The following is an 8966-nucleotide window of genomic DNA, read 5'->3' on the forward strand; positions in this document are numbered from 1 at the left end:
TTGGGGCCTAGCAAACCAAAGAAGTCCATTTCATTCAGGCCACCAATTTCAAGAAGGTATCAACAAGGGGAAAGAGGTGAATCTAGTAGATCTATGCTAGAAAGGACAACAAGACCACAATCCAATGTGGATCTTCCAAGAGAACTCTACTTTGATTCTGTTACTGAGTCGTTGAAAGTAATTATGGAAAGCCGATCGTTGAGTGACATAGTTGTGAGGAGTGTCTTCTATGAATACACTCAAGAACAACTAGAAAGAATGACCAGACTTAACTTGTATGATTACCGAAACAGAAGTAGGATGGCTGGAAGACAGATGAATAATCTGTCAAAGTTCTTACTGGATGAAGCTAAGAAGGGATTCCTATTCCTAAGTCAAAAGAGAAGTTGGAAATTGATTCAGCTACACAAGTCAAAGAGGACAGAAAAATTGAAAAGAATGGACATTGCTGAGAGAGATTTTGTGATGAATGTCAGAGATAGGAATCCACTGTCAAATATGAACACATGCATAAATCTTGAAAGAAGAATGACACGACCCAACTACACAGTGCAAAGGAATGGTATCATTGCTGAAATAGAATAAAAAGAAAACGTTGGTCACTATGTACTAAAAAATTCTGATTGAAAAGTTCTGGCTATAATCAAGAAAGATGCAGATTTGACCTACTTGCACAATGAAGACTTGATGGATATAAGAGATTTGGTGATTCCAGAAAAGCACATTCACTACCAAATTCTCAATATCTTTAGGGAAAGAGCTGCATCTGTAATGGCAATGAGAAGACAAGCTGCCTTCAATGAATGGAAAAGACAAAATTCCTAGATTAGGCTTTGTGATGTAATGTCTTCGGACAACTTTTGAATATATAATTTGTTTATGTTATTTGAATATGTAAATTTGACTTTGAATTTGATGTGTATTTTTGACTAAGTGTAAGTAACCTTAGAAATGTTTTGGGTCAACTGAGGTGTTCCAATCTAGGGGGAGATTGTTGAGTCAAACAATTGACCTAAGGGGGAGATTGTTGAGTCAAAGATTTGACCAAGATGAAGTACATGGAAGGTTGGAATCTTCTCAACCTCCTCAGAATTCGCTAAGTATGGATCCAGGCACACCATAGACATCCGAGCAAGCTTTTACTTAGCTGGGTACGATATTTTGTATATCGGGCAAGGTTATCTTCAAGTAGTCTTCTTTAGTGGATATCCGAGCAAGGTTTGAAAATTAGTGCATTGCCGGGCAAGGTTCACTTTATCAAGCAAGTTTGTTCTTCATAGCCAAGTAAGGTTCTATCCCGAGTAAGCTTTTGACTAACCAAGTCCATGAAGCCAAGTAATTGGAAGACCGGGCAAGGTATTCATTAATAATAAGTGGTCCGAACAAGCTTGATAATCTAAAGGAATATCTCTAAGTAACATCGGGCAATGTTCAACTCTAGCAAGGCACAGTTCTCCCGAGTACACTTTGCTAATAAGTTATTTTTATAGCAAAATGTTGAAATGGACCATTGAAGAACAAGGTTGCTCGTAAGGGTTTGTCGGGCAAAGCCTGGCAAAGTCAAGAAGTCTGAAGTCTACCCGGTGAGTATTTTACTTGGTAAAATACTCTTCAAGTAAAGTCTACCCGAAAACTGATTCCGAGCACACTTCTATGTTACCAAGTCCTGAAGGATGGCAGATTACACAGCGTACTCGGAATGTGAAGTTTGATGCAAATCCTACCCGGAAGACTTCTTTTACACTTAGACTATTTTCTGATTATGTAATTTGAATATGTATGTACGTTTGGGGTTTCTAGAAGAAATGATAGCTGTCCTAGGGTGGCAGGCCTATAAATAGAATGTTTTAGGGCACGCCGCCAAGGGAGGGAACAAGACGGACATGGCAGACAGACACATTTATTAAGAATAGAATATTGTGTGTGTGACGGCTGTCTTAGTACGGATAAACCTTCAAGAAACCCTAAATCGATTATCCACTTTGTATGATTGATATTATATAAACGGAAATCTTTTGAGTGAATCTTGTTCTTGTTGGTTACCTTTGAATACTGATTTTGCAACCGTATGTTTGTTATTGATTCCGCCTTTAACAAACGGTCGTCTTTCTAAATATAACAACCCGTCATTAACTCTCTTTTCGACACATTTATTTGTGTGAGTTATGACATGATTAAGTAAGATCCAGGAAATCAAGGGACCAAACACACTTTTTCAATCGCCTTCTCTGTCGTTCCAGAGTTTCATCTTCTGATGTCTTGGGCATTGGAGTGGTAAGAACATACACAACTTTCATAGTTGTTAGAAGAAAATGCATTTTTTTCCTCCATCTTCTGAAATCTTGTCCCTCTAGTTTTTCAAGTTTTGAAAATTTGCTAGACATATCTAATCGATTCCCCAGCCATTTAATCTGAATTGAATTAAGATTACAAATTCTATCAAATATAATCCTATTTAATTTATCCATTGAATTAATAAACTATCAAATAAATGATCAATTAATGTGTTAATGCCAACTTAATTCAGATTTGGATCCCATTGACATCAATGCTCCATTCACCATAAAATCAAAATTGCTGGAAGAAAAATTTAATTTAAATATCAATTTATTCAAGATTGATATTAGTGAACTAAATTGAATTAATTCTTTGGTTTCAATCAATAAAAATCCAATATTAATAAACCACAAATTCAATGAATGTGAATTAATGTTTGTAAACAATTGGGTGTAACATAAAACTTCAAATCCACTTATTCATTTGAAAACTAAATTAATTCTACTTTGGAACAAAATAATATTTCCGTCCAATTAACCACAAAAATCAATTGTGAATAGTTACTTGATTTCAAGAATTAATGTCTTTGAATGTTATAATCAATGTCCAACTAATATTAACTCTTTGATTTCAACACATCAAAATCAATATTGTTCAACAACACCGATAACAATACATACAATAACCAATACTAATGGTTTAATATGCATTAATGGTTTAATCTTTGTTGAAACTAAAGGGAAAATTATACTAAATTCATCAAACCCTAATTTGATAAAGAACTTGAAATTGAAATTAAATAACTAGGATGTTCTTGAAATCGATTACTCTTTCAGATTATACCATTTGTGCACTTACAATTGATTTAATCGGATAAGATTAAGAAGATGAAAACGAGAACATGAATTGAATTGATGAAGAAATCAGTGCTTCAAAAAATCCTTTGTACGTCTGAGTGTTTTCTGTATATTTTGGTTGCAATGTAAATTGTATATATATCCCAAAAACCGTCGATCATAATAACATATTCACTTTACACCCCTTGAGTTTATTCCATGTTTAATTATTAGCCTAAAACTTAACTAATAGGTTTTATCTATATTATATTTACAAGAATATGTATAAGCCATATTACTAAAATTCCAACATTCTATTGCATCATTATCTTCCAATCTGCCAATGCTTCTCCAAGTTCCACTCAAAGGTTTTTTTTAACTGGAATGATTCTCCAATCTTGAACATTCGTATGAACCGCCGTGATAGTCTTCACCCAAAGAGACGATCTTTCGTTCTTAAATCTCGTCCATTTTTTGCCATGCCACCCAACTTATTTTTTCTTTATTCCCCCCCCCCCCAACAAAAGGAATCTCCTTTGTTTCGATTCTAACTGTTTTAGGACGTTCACCGGCGCTTTAAAGATCGACAAATAGTACACACCTAAAGTGCCAATGATGTATATAAAATTATACATCTTTTAAGCATCAAATCATCTATAAAAACTGCAACTTCTATCAAATAACATATCATAAAAGGCTACTTATCATAATAAAATGTAATTTCAGGTGAGCCCAAGTCTCAAACGAGGAAACAAGCGAAAAAACGGAGAAAACAGAAGAAAACACAAGAAAAAAAACAAGAAAAATGCCCCCATGCCTCAAGAAACACACCCCCATGCTTCTTAACACAATAAAGACAAAAATCTACAAGAAATTAAGCACATGTTGATAAAAGCACGAGGCCGTGCCCCCTTGGCCACGGGCCCGTGGTCACCTCCAGATAAAGACAAAAGGAATTTGAGCACATGTTAATAAAAGCACGGGGGCGTGCCTCTGAAAGCACACCCCCGTGGTGAGACATCATGTACGATATGACAACATGCAACTGGGACACGTAGACACGGGGTCGTGCTTTATTAAGCACGGGGCCGTGCTTTTACCTCCAGATAGCCTATAAATAGAGGCTCTTGTGGCATTTTAGAAGTGTGCTTGAATAAGAATTCTAAACGGTTTTCACTTACAAAACACCCACATTACACTCATATTGAATATCTTGTGAGGAGTTTGAAGGCTTGGAGGTTATCATCATCATCCATCATCATCAACACCATCATAATCATCATTAAGAGAGGCGATTCATCCACATTTGGTTAGATTGTTCTAAGTTTTATTATGTGTTTGTTATCATCATCTCTTATGTTCATAACAATGCTCATTATGAGATAAACTCCTATTACCATCTATAATCAATGAAGAATCTTTGTTTTACTTGATGATTACATGAAACATGTGGTTTAGTTTGGTATAGTACATGGTTATTTTGCAATTATTCATTGGTGAAGAAATATTTTATCACCTTAATTCAATAAATCAAGGTTGATAATTTATAATCATTCATGGCAATTCATGTTCTTGGAAACTAGAAATGGTAAAAAGAATACTTTGATACTTTATTCAAGATAAAATATGGATCCTTATGTTGTACTTAGTGTAGGAATCGGTCTGCCCAAGACACATATTAGAGTTGATGTGGTTAGTACGTTATGATCCAAGTCGGGTCATACCCTACAATCTAGATAAAACATCATAATATTTATTGTAGATATGATCTAACAAATAAATATTAGCACTTATGATATTTAGAAAATGAGTTTCTAAATATTTGAACTTGAGGAATCGATAAATTATATGGATAATTTATTTAGAGAGATTATCTTATGATATTATTTAAATTGGTTAAATGATATATATATGATAATGGTTGTGGTATGTTGCATGAAACTTATGGAATGTTAAAAGTGTTAAATGTCACAACGTTTCAATAGACCTGTGACTAATACATGGAGTATTAGTCCTGCGGCTGGTACATGGAGTTTTAGTTATGAGACTAGTACATGGGGTATTAGTTTGTTGCCAGGAAGAAATATAAAATAAATTCTGGTAGGACCAGCCCACTTTTGGGTGGAAACTTCCCACCCATTTGTTTGAAATATTCTCTCTTTTATATCTCTCTTGGGACAACACAAAATTAATGACCCAACCACATTACATGCAAATTTCTCTCTCCATCCTCTCTCTCTCTCTTTGATTTCGGCCAAGAGGAAGAACACAAGAGGAGTTTTCTTTTCAAGTGCAAGTGTCATCAAATCCTAGCAAGTAAGGTGTTTGTTGAAGGCTTGGAAGGGTATGCAAGCTTGAGGTTCTTCTCCATTGAAGGCTAGCTGTTCAAACCATCATCTTCTTCATCCTCCTTGCATCCTGAAATGTTGTATTACATGAACCCCCTATGGTTGTTGTTTTAATAAGCATGTAATTTCGTATATGGATCCGGGGCTTGGGTTTTACATACTAATCTAAATAACAAGATTTAAAAATAATTTATCCGATGCGTTTCTTATATAAATGGGTTTATATGACTTTGATAATCTTGTTAAAACCCAACAATGGCATCAAGAGCCGCTTATATGGATACATGCTTCAATAAATCTAAAATTTTTTCGGGTTTTATGGTGTGGTTCACCATATGGCCGAAATTATTGGGGCTTTTGGTTACCTGTTGGTTTTTCAAGATTATACTTTACATGCATGTGATAATCTTGAAGAATTAAGTCATTTAGATGATTGGTTGTTTTGTTTGAACGAAACCCAAAACTTTTGGTTTCTTATCCTTTGCCTAAAGTTTGAGATTCACAAGGGGAACCATTTTAGACATGTAATACTTGCATATTTGGATGTGCATTTGGATGTTCATAACCTAGCCATGACCTTGTGTATGGATGTGTGTTTGTGTTGTGATTAATTCAATATTCAATTTGGTTGTAATATTCTTTTATTTGGGTTTGTAATCTATTTATTCATTTTATTGGTTTATAATATTACGTATATTAGTTGTATTTCTTTTACTAGAGAAAAATGTATTAGGATATATTTTTGTAAAGGAAGAAGCAACAAAGTTACGGTTTTGGTTTTGGGCCTTAATGGACTTCATAGTCCAAGATAAGATTCTAGCCCAAAGACCAAATCCCAAACTTGGAGGCCCATGGAAGCAAGGAGCTGAAGTTGGAGCCCAATTGGAAGCCCAAATAAAGTGGAAAGGTTACAACACAAGGTGGACACTTGAAGCATATGGATGCGGGATCAAGTGGAAGTTCACCGAAACATGCCTTGTGCCATTCTCGTCCCTTAGGAGAGACCTTTTGGCACACTTGTTTCGGTCAACAAGTGTGGCCAAGATTAGGTGGCTATGGTTATGAACTTGTGGCTGTTTATTTATGCTTGCATGGTTGATTTATATATTTTGTTTTATCTTATTTGGATAAGGATAATTAACAAACTTAATATCAACAACTTGCATAAAATTGGTTCCTTAGAAATCATTAGGTAATAAAATTGGTTTTATTAATGGTTAATGATTTCACAATAAAATGAGTTTTATTAAAAGGAACTTTGAAAATTAGTTTTCAAACAAAGTACCATACATTTGAATGCATGCAAATGCAAGGTATATAAATAGTTTTCCAATCTAGAATTTAGAAAACTTAAAATCCCTTTTAAACAAGTTTAACACCATCCTTTTATTCAACAACCGAATCACTTGGAACTCGATGTGGGATAAAGGTCACCTAACCACATTAGAGAAACCTTGTGAGTTTGAGGTGGGTTTGCCATATTTGTGGGATAAAGGTCACATAACCACTTATATGACAAATTCACATGTGTGTGTAAGTAGGACGACTTGATTTGGAAACCATGTGAATAGGGTCACCGAAGCATGGTGTACAAAGGTGTTGATGGGATTAAACATGCCAACTAAACATATGATGTTTAACCAATCCCATAAAACTAGAAGTTGCAAAGGGTTGCAATCGTCAAACGTTGAATACCTTGCTAATTCAATAGTAAGATAAAGGTCACCTAAGTACTATGTGAATGTAACGTTGGGTTCTAGATTTTAATCATTAATTGTCTTAAAGACATAAAGGGTATTGAAGATTAAAATTGGTTTAATTGATATCGAAAATACTAAAATTGAGCTTTGAAAATTATGTAGATGGCCGCAATCAATAATCCACCTAACGCAATTATCCCACCCGTGCATAACCTATCACTAAGAGCTATACTTGATAAGGATCGTCTTAACTATAACAATTTTATGGATTGGTATCAAAATTTGAGAACTGTTCTCAAATAAGAAAAGAAATCCTACATATTGGATGATCCAATTCCCGATGAACCAAACATTGGCGATTTAGATGCATACAACGATTGGTTGAAATACACCGAGGATTCGGTGCAAGTTTCTTGCCTCATGTTGGGAACTATGATTCTCGAGATTCAAAAGGACTTTGAACATCATGAGGCATATGACATGATCACCCAACTTAAGGAAATGTTCCTTACTCAAGCTATGGTGGAACGCTTTGAAACGGTTGAGCGCTCCATGCATGTCATATGGAAGAAACCCAATCGGTTTCATCTTATGTGCTTAAGATGAAAAGCCACATTGATCGAATCGAACGACTAAATTGTCCCGTCTCAAAAGAGTTAGCCACGGATATGATCCTTAATGGCCTAACTAAAAGGTTTGAGACTTTTGTCAGGAACTAAAACATGAATGGATGGGACAAGAGCATTGGTGAGCTTCACGCAATGCTCAAAACGGCCGAAGTGGGAATGGGTAAAAAGGTTTTACCTGTTTTCACGATCAATGAAGGTGGCAATAAGAAGAGGCATCACCCGGAACCTAAGGCCAAGGTTGCCAAAGGTAAGGGACAAGTCAAGGGTAAGTTCAAAGGAAAGGCTAAAGCGGAACCAACCAAACCAAAGGAGAAGAAGCTAAAGGTTAGCTTGGAGGACCCGTGCTTTGATTGTGGTGAGAAAGGAGATTGGATGAGGAATTGTCCAACCTATCTCAAAGAGTTGAAAGCAAAGAGGGATGCGGGGCAAACATCTGGTACAACTTTCATGATCCATATATCATCTTAATGTTATTTCTTCTAAAACATGGGTATTGGATACCGGATGTGGAACTCATATTTGCAATTTGTTGCAGGAGTTCAAAAGAAATACGCATTTCAAGAAAGGAGATACAAGTCTCTTCATGGGCAACGGAGCAAAGGATGATGTCGAAGCCCAAGGAGACTATATTTTGAAGCTTCCAAATGGTTTGGAAGTTGTTTTGAATAACATTTTGTATTCTCCTAGTTTGACTAGGAATATTATCTCCGTTTCTCTTTTGAGACAATATGGTTATGATTTAAAGTTTGTGGACAATGGTATTTGTATTTTCATGAATGATGTCTTTTATTTTAAAGCAATGCCGTCTAATGGAATTTATGAAATGGTTCATGATAACACATCCTTTGATAACACGTTGTACCAATCAAACACCAAGAAACTCAAAGTGGATTTGAGTAAGACTTATCTTTGGCATTGTCGCCTTGGTCACATAAACAAGGGTCGCATAAGTACACTTCAAAAGAATGGTCTTTTGGAATCAAATGATGATTCATTTGATAAGTGTGAATCTTTTTTACAAGGAAAGATGAACAAGGAACCCTTTAGTGGAACTAACATAAGGGCAAAAGACTTATTAGGCATCATACATTCGGATGTATGTGGTCCTTTTAAGGCAATGACAAGGAATGGTGAAAGATACTTCATTACCTTTATCGATAATTGTAGTCGTTATGG

This window comes from Bidens hawaiensis, unplaced genomic scaffold, assembly GCF_021521415.1.
Source record: "Bidens hawaiensis isolate Kalapana, Puna unplaced genomic scaffold, B.hawaiensis_p1.1 tig00001717_1, whole genome shotgun sequence".
Lineage (NCBI taxonomy): Eukaryota > Viridiplantae > Streptophyta > Magnoliopsida > Asterales > Asteraceae > Bidens > Bidens hawaiensis.